Here is a 17927-nt window from a genome sequence, read left to right on the forward strand (position 1 = left end):
AGAATATATATACTTTACAGGGTCTCCGATGAATATTTCGATGTGTTACAATCGGAATGACAAATTTAATTATACCATCCATATTATGGTGGAGGGTATAATGAAAAAATACATATAAAAAACATTGACAAACATTAGTAGATATTACAAAAATTCTTATTTTGCTCTACTGAAATGTGTTATTTGCGACAAATGTATGCATGTAATTCCCAATGAAAACCACAAAAAATTAATGTATGGAGTAATTAAATTGAAATCATATTAAATTATTCCTGGAAATAACGTACATCAGGGTTATTTAATGTTGTATGAATTTTGATTGGCAACGTTAGTATGTTATTGACATGACTTGTGGTAGACATTTGGTGAATACTTTAAATAAGGGTTGAATTGAAAACAAACATTTATATATGAATTGCGCAATGCGCGAAGTTACTATAAACTTACAACATCTAATGCAAAAAGAGCAGGCCCTCAAATCGAAAATAAAAATTATATGCAAAAATTCAACCTAGTTTAAAAAAATTAAAGTGGATTTAAACATACAACTCAGCGCGTCATATGAAAGTACATAATTCCATTTTCAATTAAGCGAATACTAAATTTTGTTGCTAAATATTTTGCAGTACAAACCGGAAGAAAAATCTTTATGATGTACACATTCCAGTTTCTAAGTGAAAATTAAATATTAATTTAATACCAGCAAGTTGACATTAATTTTGCTCATTAATCGGACAGTTAAATGTAAGTAGAAAGTCCGAAAATTTAATGCAATTGTGATAATTCTTTGGTTGTGAACTTAATAAAATTGTTTGAATATTATTGCTGTGAAAAAAATTATATTTGATGTGTGAATAAATATCTTTACATCGAAACAAAACATGGGTCTTTTAGGAAAAACTGACATTATCTTCAAAGAACTGACCTTGCCCATATTGCGAGTGTATAACAATCTCCATATACACGCGTGTGCGTGTGTATGTATATACATAAATGCATAACGACTTTCCGTAGAGGTGCAATTGTGGTTTACTGTTCATTTGGCTTTATGATTTATATACATTGAATTTGTTTAATAAGGTATAAAAAGACACAGAGATTTTAAGTGGTTTGATTATATTAAATGTATTGGATAATTCGGAAAAGTTTAACAACAAAACGAAATATATTTAATATAAAATAAGAAAGTGAGATGAATTCTACGTTCATCGCTAAGAATTGAATTCGTGCGAGGTGGAATTGTTATCATATCAACAGTTGTAAAAGTATAAGACAGAGGTGCAGATCAGAGTAGAGCAACATATTTTGGTACGTTTATATTCCGAACGATTTTCTATTCCCTTTTTCGACAAAAATATGAACTTGGTATTTATATCTTTATCTGAGCAAATTTATATTTTCTAGGGACAGATGAAAGCGCTACACTTTAAGTTTATGTTTTTGGACATGTAATCAAGGAAAACTTCGGGTTTCTCATCAGATAAAAGCCTATTATACTACCTATTTTTGGGAATTTAAAATTTTGTACGTCCTTTCGTCAATAAATTTACTTTGCAGAATTATTATTGGTGTTAATACATTTCGTAAATAAAGGAACGTTTTAAATGGCGTGTTAAATATATGTGTATGTAGGAAATCTCCATAACAAAATGTGTCAATATACATAGTTCCACGTTTTTATGTAGCCCCCGAATAGCCTTACTCTCGGTTTCAAATACATTTCTAAAGTGTTTTGATCCAAAGATGCTGTTCAATAAGTAGTAAGAGCGCGCGCTTTGGATTCAGTCCGTTTGTATTAAAGCCATTAGAATAAATTGTAATGAAAAGTGTGTATTTTGAAAATATGAATATCTTCTCGAATGAATATTAAGTGTATATTGTACCAACTTTAAAACACAACAAGTATAAAAGGCCTATAGTCGGACGGGCCGACCATTTGATACCCTATACCATCACACTGAGCACTAGATCTTCTCGGAACTTCTTTTTATGATTGCCATATTTTGCAGCCGCCCAGTCATACAAACATAGAATTTTGTATGTTATAAAATATCGGAGAGGTACTTCCATGTGCTACATTGTAGTGTAGGGCATGGGCAATTATTAAGAAGATGGCATGAACATTTCTGTCAAATTCATGGCCGACAAGTTTTAAATGAGTTGTTATGTCCATTTATGACAATGGTAATTAATACATATTGCTCATTTACTCAAATTGTGGCATAACACAAAAAATACGTTCTCTGAGTTAGCAATATCTATTTTTTCTACGACTTCTATTTTTTTGTGTCAAATTTTCATGCTCATATCATTAAAACTCATCGAGCTACAGATCATTTTCGAAGGATTTGACATTTTTCAACAAAAAAGTTTTTTGAGTTTAGTAATCAATCGCCAACTCAAAAAGCGTTTATCTAGAAACTGGATTTTTGAGATGTGTCACTTTTTGAGTAAATAAGCGATATATACTTAAAACACCAACATTTCGAGCCGAGATTTTTTGTTGAGAGACAACTTCAAAGTTCATTTAATTTATTTTTTTAAACGCATAGTTATCCTGCAATCGAGTCTTCTTTTAAAAGTGACGGAAACTTTGAAGTTTAATATAAGTAGGTGTATTCGATCATTACTTTTTGATTGGGAAAATACTCGTACTACATTTCTAACAAATCCCTGAAGTTATACGAATGTAACTTGTAAATTTTTAACCACTTTTGGGGAGTTTAAACAACCAGTTGCGTTAAAAGGGTTAAGGAATCTGAGTTTCGGAACTAAAAAATTAAAACTTCTGATGCAAAAGGCCCTTTCCGCCGAGCACTCATCAGAAGAAGCCAACAAATCAACAACTCGATGGTGAAACAAGCCATCATGCAGCGGGACCAGACCAGATCTTCCCAGTCCTACTTAACTTTAAATTTGACTATGCTCCCATAGCCTGACGAGTGGTAAGGGCAATTTTTATTCCCAAGGCAAGGCAAATTGTGAAATACGAAAATCTTATCTCCCGATAACCTCAACCTCATTCTTAGTCATGACAATGGAACGGACGGTCGACACCATGATAAATAGTAACATTCCTAACAATATACTTAAATACATACAACATGCATACGTTAAAAGCAGATCAGTAGAAACCTCATTACAATAGGTAGTACACCATATAGAAAGAACCTTCGAAATGCAGATGTATGCACACGCTCTTTTATAACCTCCACTGTAGTATGGAGGGTATACTAAGTTTGTTTTTCTGTTTGTAATACATCGAACTAATAATTTGCAACCATATAAAGTATATATATATATAATAATTGTTCCACGAACATCCCAGATGGGACAAGGGAGACTTCTCTCATATCAATGAGTGCACGCCGATTCATATTGGCTCAATGATATGGGACCTACTTTTTATTGCCGAGTCCGAACGGCGTGTCTTACGACACCACTTGTAGAGAAGTTTTTCTTGGCTTAAATACTCAGGAAATGTCGCCAAGCATTACTGAGGGGGGATTTTTGCCACCGTTGAAAATTTGATGTTGCTTGGCCTGGGATTCGAACCGCAGACCTTCTGAGTGCAAGGCGGACGTGCTAACCATTGCACCACGGTGGCCCAATATATATATATGATCAGGATAAAATTCTAAGAAGATCTAGCCATGTCCGTCTGTTGTAATTACTCTAGCGTCCGCAATAAGTGAGATAGAAGACTATTGGCAGGTCAGGTTCGAAGATGGGCTATATATAGGTCCACGGTTTGGTATAGCCCCCATATAACGGTACCACCCGATTAAAGGTATCTTGAGGATTTTAGATACATCTTTTGTGCGAACTAGCTGTAATTTGACACTTGAAGGTTTCAGCGGTCACGGAACTTCTCCACTATTTGTGGTATCCGTGGTCGAACAATTGTTGCACCTAACAGGAAACCAATTATTCCATTTTAATTTAAAATGTTATGGTGGAGGGTATAGAAAGTTCGGCCCGGCCGTACTTAATGTTTTTTACTTGTTTCAGGTAGCACGGACCCTGAGAAAATGGTTAAACCATATGCTAAGTAATAAAAGGATGAGTTGTTCGTTAGGCCACTACCTTAAATAGTCTATTAATGACCTTAACCGACGAGTTATTTGAAGTAGTCTGCTATGCAGACGACGTTTAATCCCACGATGATTTAGTTGTTACACAGAAGCGTAATTAGACCGATTCTAACATACGTAGGTGTGGTATGGTAAACAGCTATGCAGAAAAAAAATTAATTTGAAATTATTTCAAAAAGTCCAAAGAATGTGTTGCTTACGTATTAGCGTGGCAATGAGTACTACACCTACTAGGGCTTTAGAGACAATTTTGTTTGTCCACACCATAACAATTCAAGGTAAGACAATCAGCGAGTGGATCTAAAAAGACTACCAAACATACCTCCAAAACAAACTACGGTCCGTCAATAGATCATATTGTATCAGACCGTATACCTGAAACAAGTGAAGTCGCCTTGTGTGAAGTCTTAATACAGGACAAAGACATGTGGGTCGATGGAACCGGATCATAACAAGATCCTTCAGGCGGAAGTCCGATTGATTACAGAGTGTCTGAACTGGTTAAGGTTACACAAAGCCAATCACTTTAAACATCGTAACTTTAACAAATAAGACAGAAAAATCAAAGGCATGGTTTGGTAAACATTATATGGGTACCAGAGGCTGGATTCCAGTTCTATGAAAATTTGAATTTATTTCCTTTATAACATTTTTCATAGCACATTTTTATAGAAAAAGAATTGAGCCCCAGGGAATTCAGTGATTAGAGGTAATGGGATTGCTAACTCTTTGGCAAAACATAAAATACGGTAAGCCTAGATCAGGGACGCGTTTCTTTGCTTCTTTGTATAGTGAGGGCGCCCACTGAGTTGTTTTTGCATTTGCTTCTCTCTCTCACGTACAGTATACGTGTAATAAAACAAACGATGTGGTTGTTGTTTTTTTTCACCCATGCATACACACATGCTTTAGTATTGATAGAAATATTATGGGCGACACTGGTCTAGATAAAGACATGGACATACGCTGAAAGAGAATTTTGTTGTATCCATGAAATTTGTCATTGATTTTAAACCAACGTAAGTTTCATAAGATAACTTTCCTTAGCAATAGAATAAAGCAGTATCTGTTTAATTACGAATTAAATTATTAACTATTCAAATTATTATGTTTATTTTCTTGTGTTAGAATTTGACCATTTAGCAGAAGTGCAACTTTGTGTTTTGGCACAAAGTCAAATATATGAGGGGTGCGTGAAAAGTTTTATAATTCTTTCTGAATATTTTAATGAAAATTTTGTTCGGTTATTTTTTGCAAAATAATTACTTTTCTTGTTTTTGTTGACGTTTAGTGTGCATCTTAAATTTTTTGAAATGTTTGGCAATTTTTATTTTTCTTGCGGTTTTCTCTTCAGAAACAATTTGTGTATTATTCGATACACATATCCGAAATTTAGTACACCAAGAGAAATTTTTCCGTACTTTCAGTACACAATGGAAAATAAAATTTTCCGTTTCTTGTCAATTTTGTTCTTTTTATGCCCTCAGCATTTATGCTAACGAGGGTATATACATTTTCATACGGGCAAAATGTGCCTCATCGAAATAACGGGTTTTGACCCTAAGTATGTTTATACGAAATGTGTTTCAGACAATTTGGAATCGATTGAGCAATGCTCGTCCGTCTGGCTGGCTGGAGCGCACGATAACTCTCGAACGGATCAACCAATTCGGGTCAAATTTTGGCTTTCGTAATATTTTGACCAAACTTAGTTTAAGTTCGTGAAATATGTACCAGACTTAGATAAGGTTTCAATATGGACTCAATCGGTCCACTGCTTCGGATACTTCCCACACATAATTTCGGAAAAGTTCAGTTTAGGGCCATCACTCGAATCCGTTTTGATTTTTGCTGTAGCAACTTTTATTCACCGCCCCCATAAGAATGTACAAGTTTCATCAGGGGCAAGTCCATACTTCCTGAGAAAACAGCCTGAATGTTGTAAAAACCCCTATGACACCGTGTATAGTTGTTGGAGCGCAATATAGCTCTCGAACGGATTTGCCGATTCGGTCCAACATTTGGCCTTCGTATTACTTTGTCCAAACTTTGTTTAAGCTCCAAGATAAGCCATATCGGTCCACTCCTTCAGGTACCTCCCCCACAAAAGTTCAAAAATGTTCGGAAAAATTGTACGTGCAGAAACTCTTGAAGGTAGTGGCCGAAGTGGTCCATACTTTGCACATCCTAATATATCTAACAGATATAGATCAGGATCAAATATGGACTATATTTGTGTACTCCATCCGGTACCCCCCACACAAAATTTCGGATAAGTTCACTTCAGGACTTGATATCGAATTACTTTGATTTTTGTTGAAGCAACTTACATTCGCTGCCTCATTTACGATGGTAAATATTTTTTCTGGGGCAAGTCCATACTTCTTGAGCAAACAGCCCGAAGGGTGTTAAATTCCCCTATGGCACCATATGTAGTGGCTGGAGATCCATTCTTTTTAGTATCTCCTCCGCAAACTTTTGATCTTTAATCCTAATCAATATTTTTGTCGGTTCAAACGGCCAAAATTTTTAAAACCATCTAAACACATACGTTTTTGGGGAAAATTGTTTCAGTATATGTAGGCTTTTTTACTTGTTATTGTATTTTTCGGCACAATACAAATTGTGTAATTTTTGTTACATTTAATGTACTAAAGAAAATTTGGTGACCTTTCTATACACTTGGAAAAAAATATTTCGTTTTTGTTTTTGGAAGATGGAATGTGGAAGAAAGTAAAAGATATATACGAGGTGCGTCTCAATTACTTACAAACTTTAGATAAACCTAATTCAACAGACATGGTTATAGCAGAAAGTAAATATCAGGTAGCGTTCAAGGCTTTTATAAATAGAATTGCTCTGATAAATCGCAAACTATATGGACTCTGAACTAGTATTTCTGAACAGGTTCTCCCATTTCTGGCAAAATATTTTCTTTTTCTGAACGTTCGAATCAAACCAGATTGTCAGCTGAAGTATCCGCTTCTTATAATGATACTGTTTCCCATAGTTTAAACCTTCCACCGTGTGATATCGACATTTTCGATGGCGATTTTCTATCATGGCCTAAGTTTAGGGATCTTTTGTCGGCTTTGTTTATTGATAACAAGCGCTTGAACGGCATAGAAAGGCTATGTCACTTATTAAAAAAACAAGTGGCAAAGCCAAAGATATTGTTTCAAAGTTTCCCTTAACGAATAGGAGTTTTAATTTGGCTTGGAATGCTTTGAAAGAAACGTACGAATTCTAGTGAATAATTCGACGTTCCGGCCCTTGAAATAGAATCGAGTTCAGGATTAAAACAATTATAGCGTGGTATAAATAGTTATATTTCTGCTATGGAAATTTATGATGTTCCGACCAAAGATTGCGATCCCATTCTGGTTTTTGTGTGCAGACAAAGGCTACCCACAACCACTGTTACATTATGGGAACAAACGATAATAGACAAATCAGCTCGAATTCGAAAGTGAATAAATTTTCCAATCCCTTCACTTCTTCTCCCACCTCTTTAGGTCGATTTTGTATTATGTGTCCCAACCTTTATCCCTTAAGGTTCTGTCCCAAGTTTAAAAAAATGTCTATCGATGGTCGCTTTTCGGCACTTCAACGCTACAATTATTGCCTCAATTGTTCAGTAAAAGGACATGAAGTAAAGAAATGTCATAGCAAACATAACTGTTCCAAATGTAACAGTCGACATCACACGCTGTTACATCGCGAAAAGTCTCCACAAATAAGTTCTCCTAAATCTATGACTTCATCAAATTCCAGTTTAGGAACTCCTGTGGCACCGCATAATTCAGTTCCAAACCCAGATATTTTCTCTTCTTCGTCTGGTACGTCTTCGGCAAACAGGCAAGTTTTCCATGTCACAGAAAATAGAAAAGTCGTATTAGGAACGGCTGTGGTAAATATTGTTCACCAGGGAGTTTCATACCATGTCCGTGCCCTTATCGACCCAGCATCATTCATTACAGAGGAGTTGCAACAAAAAAGTGGTATTTCTACCACATTGACTTCGGCTACTATTTCAGGAGGTGATCAAACTGTCTCCGCAAAGACTAACAAGTCATGTTCATTCTGTATTGGTTCCACCATCGATAATGTATTACGCATATAGCTTTGGTAGTACCTAGCATTTCACACAATTTTCCTTCCACTCCCATCGATACTGGATTATATTCACGCCTGCCAAATGTTCGTTTGGCGGACCCGCAGTTATTCGACTGCAGGCCAGTAGATTTTCTAATTGGTGCTGATCTATATCCACAAATCCTTTTACAAGGAATTGAGTTCAATGTTTTGGGTTCTTTGCTTGCTGGAAATACAGTTTTCGGTTAGATCATCACTGGTCCACATTTTCCAAGTATAAGAGTATGTTCCACAGTAGTGAGGTACGCTAAACATGAAGAAAATGCAAGTTCTAAACGCAACTATCATGATTTTTCAATGCATTCGTTCTATTCGGAATTTAGTGCTGTTGACGCTGTCAAATTATTCTGCGCTGTTCTTTTTCAACACAATCTTGAATCTCTTTGTCTATAGTTTTCCGATTTCGAAAACTAAAAACATTCATGCTGTTAGGCAAATACTATCTCCAAGAGGTGGAATAGTATCTGAAAGACATTTATACATTGGTTATCGTTACACGATATTCAAATGGACCATTTCGTGGTCATTCGGACCGAGCACTTTTCGCACTTCGTGTAAATTGCTCGTTTAAAATAAAACTTTTTTCGGGCGTTAACCGTTGTCTTCACTTAGTGAAAAGTAACACGGTGTTGTAGGACGTCCTTGAAATTAATTAATCATTCTGATTAAAATGAAAATGCTCGTGATGAATTTAAATTGGTTTCTTTCTTTGTTCATATAGTAGAAAAATTTTATAATACAGCCTACTCTCAGCTATTACTAGTCTGTAGCTTGTAGCGCCAATGGAAATTGGCATGGGTCCTCCGGACCACATGGCCTTTCCGAGCCATTAATATTATAAGAAATTTTACAAAAAGAAAGAAAAGTCTTAAATGCTCACTGTTGACGGTTCCGCCATTCAGTATAAAATAGTAATTCATATGTATTCATAATTCAATAACAAGAATTTAAGTTGAAACATCGCTGGATATTTCAAGTTGGCCGGCAATGTTTAATAAAGAATTAAATTATTAACTATTTAAATTATGATGTTTATTTTCTTCCGTTAGAGTTTGACCATTTAGCAGAAGTGCAACTTTGTGTTTTTGCACAAAGTGATAGATGTCAAATTCTAATGAGAATGTACTAAAAATTGGAGCCACTTTGCAGTGTTCATCGTTTGCTTATTCTTTTTCTTGTTAAGTAAAAGAGTTGTCATTCGATTTTCGTCGTTTGAATTTTTAACTTGTATTTTCGTCTATTGTTGGATTTTCGTCCACAACGACATCGTAAGCAAAAGGTACAGATATTGTTTCCAAACATTATTTATTCAATAAAGGAATTATTTTTTTTTATTATAACGAAATTGATTCTGCTGTTCTTTTGTTTTTATTTTTGGTTTATTTTCATTTATTGCTCCGCAAACATTGGTCCAATCGAGCCGAATAATTGCTTCCAGCAAAAGGAAATTAGGATTCTCTTTCGTGTTAAAGCAACAGCAATTGGATTATTTGTTCACAAAGGCGATCTGACTCCGTCACCAACAATAAAGCAACATAAACATCATCATCCCTCATAATTATTGTCATCAACTTCTTTATTATTTTAGCTAGATGAGTACCATCAAAGAAGAGAGCATTCGCGAATGTAATTTCTGTTTTACAACAAAAAACAAGTAAAAAAGCATTAAGTTCGGCCGGGCCGAACTTTTCATACCCTACACCATAAAATATTCTGAACTAAAATGGAATAATTACTTTTCATTCCTGTCCCCAACTTTAAGTGGGTACGTTAAAATGTCAGATAATGTTTATGTACATTTATGCTTCATTCGGGAGGCCCTTTTTTATGGTGCCTATATCTAACTATGTATGTTGACAATTTTTGGTGGGCTAGAAATTGGAAGGTACTGTTATATAGGGGTTATAATAAAACATGGGCCTATGTTGACAGTTTTTGATGGGAGCCTTTAATGTCAAATAACTCCTAATTCGGTTAAAAATTTAGATAGAATCTTCAAAATATCGAAAATCGGTACATAACGTGGGAACTTCAAATGTCATTAACAGCTAGTTCGGAGGTATCTGGGCTATACGAAAATATGAACTTGAATGAACCGTTATATGGGGGCTATACCAAAACGTGGACCTATGTCCACAAGTTTTGTCATATAAGTTTATTGACATTTAAGAACTTTAAATGTCAAATTATAGCTACATCGGTCTGAAAATGTAGCTAAAAACGTCAAAACACCGCAAATCGGGGGTAACGTTATATGGGGGCTATACCAAAACGTGGACCTATGTCCACAAATTTTGTTATATAAGTTTATTGACACTTAAGAACCCTAAGAGTCAAAATATAGCTAAATCGGTCTGAAAATGTAGCTAAAACTGTCAAAATACCGTAAATCGGGGGGTACCGTTATATGGGGGCTATACCGAAACGTGGACCTATGTCCACCACTTTTGTTATATAAGTTAATTGACATTTAAAACCCTAAATGTCAAATTATAGCTACATCGGTCTGAAAATGTAGCTAAAAACGTCAAAATACCGCAAATCGGAGGGTACCATTATATGGGGGCTATACCAAAACGTGGACCTATGTCCACAACTTTTGTTATATAAGTTTATTGATACTTAAGAACCCTAAATGTCAAGTTATAGCTAAATCGGTCTGAAAATGTAGCTAAAAACTTCAAAATACCGCAAATCGGAGGGTACCGTTATATGGGGGCTATACCAAAACGTGGACCTATGTCCACAACTTTTGTTATATAAGTTTATTGACACTTAAGAACCCTAAATGTTAAATTATTAAATTACATCGATGTGAAAATGTAGCTAAAAACGTCAAAATACCGTAAATCGGAGGGTACCGTTATATGGGGGCTATACCAAAACGTGGACCTATGTCCACAACTTTTGTTATATAAGTTTATTGACACTTAAGTACCCTAAATGTCAAATTATAGCTACATCGGTCTGAAAATGTAGCTAAAAACGTCAAAATACCGCAAATCGGAGGGTACCGTTATATGGGGGCTATACCAAAACGTGGACCTATGTCCACAACTTTTGTTATATAAGTTTATTAACACTTAAGAGCCCTAAATGTCAAATTATAGCTACATCGGTCTGAAAATGTAGCTAAAACTGTCAAAATACCGTAAATCGGGGGGTACCGTTATATGGGGGCTATACCGAAACGTGGACCTATATCCACAACTTTTGTTATATAAGTTAATTGACATTTAAAACCCTAAATGTCAAATTATAGCTACATCGGTCTGAAAATGTAGCTAAAAACGTCAAAATACCGCAAATCGGAGGGTACCATTATATGGGGGCTATACCAAAACGTGGACCTATGTCCACAACTTTTGTTATATAAGTTTATTAACACTTAAGAACCCTAAATGTCAAATTATAGCTACATCGGTCTGAAAATGTAGCTAAAAACGTCAAAATACCGCAAATCGGAGGGTACCGTTATATGGGGGCTATACCAAAACGTGGACCTATGTTCACAACTTTTGTTATATAAGTTTATTGACACTTAAGTACCCTAAATGTCAAATTATAGCTACATCGGTCTGAAAATGTAGCTAAAAACTTCAAAATACCGCAAATCGGAGGGTACCGTTATATGGGGGCTATACCAAAACGTGGACCTATGTCCACAACTTTTGTTATATAAGTTTATTAACACTTAAGAACCCTAAATGTCAAATTATAGCTACATCGGTCTGAAAATGTAGCTAAAAACGTCAAAATACCGCAAATCGGAGGGTACCGTTATATGGGGGCTATACCAAAACGTGGACCTATGTCCACAACTTTTATTATATAAGTTTATTGATACTTAAGAACCCTAAATGTCAAGTTATAGCTAAATCGGTCTGAAAATGTAGCTAAAAACGTCAAAATACCGCAAATCGGCGGGTACCGTTATATGGGGGCTATACCAAAACGTGGACCTATGTCCACAAGTTTTGTTACATATGTTTATTTACACTTAAGAACCCTAAATGTCAAATTATAGCCAAATCGGTCTGAAAATGTAGCTGAAAACGTCAAAAAACCGTAAATCGGGGGGTACCGTTATATGGGGGCTATACCAAAACGTGGACCGATATATCCCATCTTCGAACTTGATCTTCCGACGGCTAAAAAATGGTATTCCCCAATTTTCAGCGAAATCGGTCAACAAATGCGACCTGTATGTTGCGAACGGACGGACGGACGGACGGACATGCATAAATCGACTCAGAAAGTGATTCTATGTATATCCCTAGAAGGAACTATGGGTCTATCTCGCTTCCTTTTGTATGTTACATACAAATGCACTAACACATAATACCCCTTACCACATAGTGGTGTAGGGTATAATAAAGTGCTAAATTAATTTGCTAACATTCGCCCTACAACGCCCTATATGGGGGCTATACCGAAACGTGGACCTATGTCCACAACTTTTGTTATATAAGTTAATTGACATTTAAAACCCTAAATGTCAAATTATAGCTACAACGGTCTGAAAATGTAGCTAAAAACGTCAAAATACCGCAAATCGGAGGGTACCATTATATGGGGGCTATACCAAAACGTGGACCTATGTCCACAACTTTTGTTATATAAGTTTATTGATACTTAAGAACCCTAAATGTCAAGTTATAGCTAAATCGGTCTGAAAATGTAGCTAAAAACTTCAAAATACCGCAAAACGGAGGGTACCGTTATATGGGGGCTATACCAAAACGTGGACCTATGTCCACAACTTTTGTTATATAAGTTTATTGACACTTAAGTACCCTAAATGTCAAATTATAGCTACATCGGTCTGAAAATGTAGCTAAAAACTTCAAAATACCGCAAATCGGAGGGTACCGTTATATGGGGGCTATACCAAAACGTGGACCTATGTCCACAACTTTTGTTATATAAGTTTATTGACACTTAAGAACCCTAAATGTTAAATTATTAAATTACATCGATCTGAAAATGTAGCTAAAAACGTCAAAATACCGTAAATCGGAGGGTACCGTTATATGGGGGCTATACCAAAACGTGGACCTATGTCCACAACTTTTGTTATATAAGTTTATTGACACTTAAGTACCCTCGTAAATCGGGGGGTACCGTTATATGGGGGCTATACCGAAACGTGGACCTATATCCACAACTTTTGTTATATAAGTTAATTGACATTTAAAACCCTAAATGTCAAATTATAGCTACATCGGTCTGAAAATGTAGCTAAAAACGTCAAAATACCGCAAATCGGAGGGTACCATTATATGGGGGCTATACCAAAACGTGGACCTATGTCCACAACTTTTGTTATATAAGTTTATTAACACTTAAGAACCCTAAATGTCAAATTATAGCTACATCGGTCTGAAAATGTAGCTAAAAACGTCAAAATACCGCAAATCGGAGGGTACCGTTATATGGGGGCTATACCAAAACGTGGACCTATGTCCACAACTTTTGTTATATAAGTTTATTGACACTTAAGTACCCTAAATGTCAAATTATAGCTACATCGGTCTGAAAATGTAGCTAAAAACTTCAAAATACCGCAAATCGGAGGGTACCGTTATATGGGGGCTATACCAAAACGTGGACCTATGTCCACAACTTTTGTTATATAAGTTTATTAACACTTAAGAACCCTAAATGTCAAATTATAGCTACATCGGTCTGAAAATGTAGCTAAAAACGTCAAAATACCGCAAATCGGAGGGTACCGTTATATGGGGGCTATACCAAAACGTGGACCTATGTCCACAACTTTTGTTATATAAGTTTATTGATACTTAAGAACCCTAAATGTCAAGTTATAGCTAAATCGGTCTGAAAATGTAGCTAAAAACGTCAAAATACCGCAAATCGGCGGGTACCGTTATATGGGGGCTATACCAAAACGTGGACCTATGTCCACAAGTTTTATTATATAAGTTTATTGATACTTAAGAACCCTAAATGTCAAGTTATAGCTAAATCGGTCTGAAAATGTAGCTAAAAACGTCAAAATACCGCAAATCGGCGGGTACCGTTATATGGGGGCTATACCAAAACGTGGACCTATGTCCACAAGTTTTGTTACATATGTTTATTTACACTTAAGAACCCTAAATGTCAAATTATAGCCAAATCGGTCTGAAAATGTAGCTGAAAACGTCAAAAAACCGTAAATCGGGGGGTACCGTTATATGGGGGCTATACCAAAACGTGGACCGATATATCCCATCTTCGAACTTGATCTTCCGACGGCTAAAAAATGGTATTCCCCAATTTTCAGCGAAATCGGTCAACAAATGCGACCTGTATGTTGCGAACGGACGGACGGACGGACATGCATAAATCGACTCAGAAAGTGATTCTATGTATATCCCTAGAAGGAACTATGGGTCTATCTCGCTTCCTTTTGTATGTTACATACAAATGCACTAACACATAATACCCCTTACCACATAGTGGTGTAGGGTATAATAAAGTGCTAAATTAATTTGCTAACATTCGCCCTACAACGCCCTATATGGGGGCTATACCGAAACGTGGACCTATGTCCACAACTTTTGTTATATAAGTTAATTGACATTTAAAACCCTAAATGTCAAATTATAGCTACAACGGTCTGAAAATGTAGCTAAAAACGTCAAAATACCGCAAATCGGAGGGTACCATTATATGGGGGCTATACCAAAACGTGGACCTATGTCCACAACTTTTGTTATATAAGTTTATTGATACTTAAGAACCCTAAATGTCAAGTTATAGCTAAATCGGTCTGAAAATGTAGCTAAAAACTTCAAAATACCGCAAAACGGAGGGTACCGTTATATGGGGGCTATACCAAAACGTGGACCTATGTCCACAACTTTTGTTATATAAGTTTATTGACACTTAAGTACCCTAAATGTCAAATTATAGCTACATCGGTCTGAAAATGTAGCTAAAAACTTCAAAATACCGCAAATCGGAGGGTACCGTTATATGGGGGCTATACCAAAACGTGGACCTATGTCCACAACTTTTGTTATATAAGTTTATTGACACTTAAGAACCCTAAATGTTAAATTATTAAATTACATCGATCTGAAAATGTAGCTAAAAACGTCAAAATACCGTAAATCGGAGGGTACCGTTATATGGGGGCTATACCAAAACGTGGACCTATGTCCACAACTTTTGTTATATAAGTTTATTGACACTTAAGTACCCTAAATGTCAAATTATAGCTACATCGGTCTGAAAATGTAGCTAAAAACTTCAAAATACCGCAAATCGATGGGTACCGTTATATGGGGGCTATACCAAAACGTGGACCTATGTCCACAACTTTTGTTATATAAGTTTATTAACACTTAAGAACCCTAAATGTCAAATTATAGCTACATCGGTCTGAAAATGTAGCTAAAACTGTCAAAATACCGTAAATCGGGGGGTACCGTTATATGGGGGCTATACCGAAACGTGGACCTATATCCACAACTTTTGTTATATAAGTTAATTGACATTTAAAACCCTAAATGTCAAATTATAGCTACATCGGTCTGAAAATGTAGCTAAAAACGTTAAAATACCGCAAATCGGAGGGTACCATTATATGGGGGCTATACCAAAACGTGGACCTATGTCCACAACTTTTGTTATATAAGTTTATTAACACTTAAGAACCCTAAATGTCAAATTATAGCTACATCGGTCTGAAAATGTAGCTAAAAACGTCAAAATACCGCAAATCGGAGGGTACCGTTATATGGGGGCTATACCAAAACGTGGACCTATGTCCACAACTTTTGTTATATAAGTTTATTGACACTTAAGTACCCTAAATGTCAAATTATAGCTACATCGGTCTGAAAATGTAGCTAAAAACTTCAAAATACCGCAAATCGATGGGTACCGTTATATGGGGGCTATACCAAAACGTGGACCTATGTCCACAACTTTTGTTATATAAGTTTATTAACACTTAAGAACCCTAAATGTCAAATTATAGCTACATCGGTCTGAAAATGTAGCTAAAACTGTCAAAATACCGTAAATCGGGGGGTACCGTTATATGGGGGCTATACCGAAACGTGGACCTATATCCACAACTTTTGTTATATAAGTTAATTGACATTTAAAACCCTAAATGTCAAATTATAGCTACATCGGTCTGAAAATGTAGCTAAAAACGTCAAAATACCGCAAATCGGAGGGTACCATTATATGGGGGCTATACCAAAACGTGGACCTATGTCCACAACTTTTGTTATATAAGTTTATTAACACTTAAGAACCCTAAATGTCAAATTATAGCTACATCGGTCTGAAAATGTAGCTAAAAACGTCAAAATACCGCAAATCGGAGGGTACCGTTATATGGGGGCTATACCAAAACGTGGACCTATGTCCACAACTTTTGTTATATAAGTTTATTGACACTTAAGTACCCTAAATGTCAAATTATAGCTACATCGGTCTGAAAATTTAGCTAAAAACTTCAAAATACCGCAAATCGGAGGGTACCGTTATATGGGGGCTATACCAAAACGTGGACCTATGTCCACAACTTTTGTTATATAAGTTTATTAACACTTAAGAACCCTAAATGTCAAATTATAGCTACATCGGTCTGAAAATGTAGCTAAAAACGTCAAAATACCGCAAATCGGAGGGTACCGTTATATGGGGGCTATACCAAAACGTGGACCTATGTCCACAACTTTTGTTATATAAGTTTATTGATACTTAAGAACCCTAAATGTCAAGTTATAGCTAAATCGGTCTGAAAATGTAGCTAAAAACGTCAAAATACCGCAAATCGGCGGGTACCGTTATATGGGGGCTATACCAAAACGTGGACCTATGTCCACAAGTTTTGTTACATATGTTTATTTACACTTAAGAACCCTAAATGTCAAATTATAGCCAAATCGGTCTGAAAATGTAGCTGAAAACGTCAAAAAACCGTAAATCGGGGGGTACCGTTATATGGGGGCTATACCAAAACGTGGACCGATATATCCCATCTTCGAACTTGATCTTCCGACGGCTAAAAAAATGGTATTCCCCAATTTTCAGCGAAATCGGTCAACAAATGCGACCTGTATGTTGCGAACGGACGGACGGACGGACGGACGGACATGCATAAATCGACTCAGAAAGTGATTCTATGTATATCCCTAGAAGGAACTATGGGTCTATCTCGCTTCCTTTTGTATGTTACATACAAATGCACTAACACATAATACCCCTTACCACATAGTGGTGTAGGGTATAATAAAGTGCTAAATTAATTTGCTAACATTCGCCCTACAACGCCCTATATGGGGGCTATACCGAAACGTGGACCTATGTCCACAACTTTTGTTATATAAGTTAATTGACATTTAAAACCCTAAATGTCAAATTATAGCTACAACGGTCTGAAAATGTAGCTAAAAACGTCAAAATACCGCAAATCGGAGGGTACCATTATATGGGGGCTATACCAAAACGTGGACCTATGTCCACAACTTTTGTTATATAAGTTTATTGATACTTAAGAACCCTAAATGTCAAGTTATAGCTAAATCGGTCTGAAAATGTAGCTAAAAACTTCAAAATACCGCAAAACGGAGGGTACCGTTATATGGGGGCTATACCAAAACGTGGACCTATGTCCACAACTTTTGTTATATAAGTTTATTGACACTT

At 36.0% G+C, this 17927-nt stretch overlaps 1 protein-coding gene across 2 annotated transcripts in view; it reads left to right on the forward strand.

Moving 5' to 3' along the window:
- Positions 1-353: 353 nt before the first annotated feature.
- The window catches only part of dpr19 (defective proboscis extension response 19), a 319322-nt gene continuing 301748 nt past the window's right edge, over positions 354-17927 (forward strand). The window contains exons 1-2 of one of the 2 annotated variants that reach the window (XM_073968694.1): positions 420-567; positions 627-744. The gene's annotated coding sequence lies outside the window, so the exon portion shown is untranslated. Of the gene's footprint in view, positions 745-17927 lie in introns of both variants that reach the window. The other variant, XM_073968693.1, reaches the window with a different exon arrangement.

This window comes from Musca autumnalis, unplaced genomic scaffold, assembly GCF_047663935.1.
Source record: "Musca autumnalis isolate F117 unplaced genomic scaffold, ASM4766393v1 scaffold_2, whole genome shotgun sequence".
In the NCBI taxonomy this organism is placed as follows: domain Eukaryota; kingdom Metazoa; phylum Arthropoda; class Insecta; order Diptera; family Muscidae; genus Musca; species Musca autumnalis.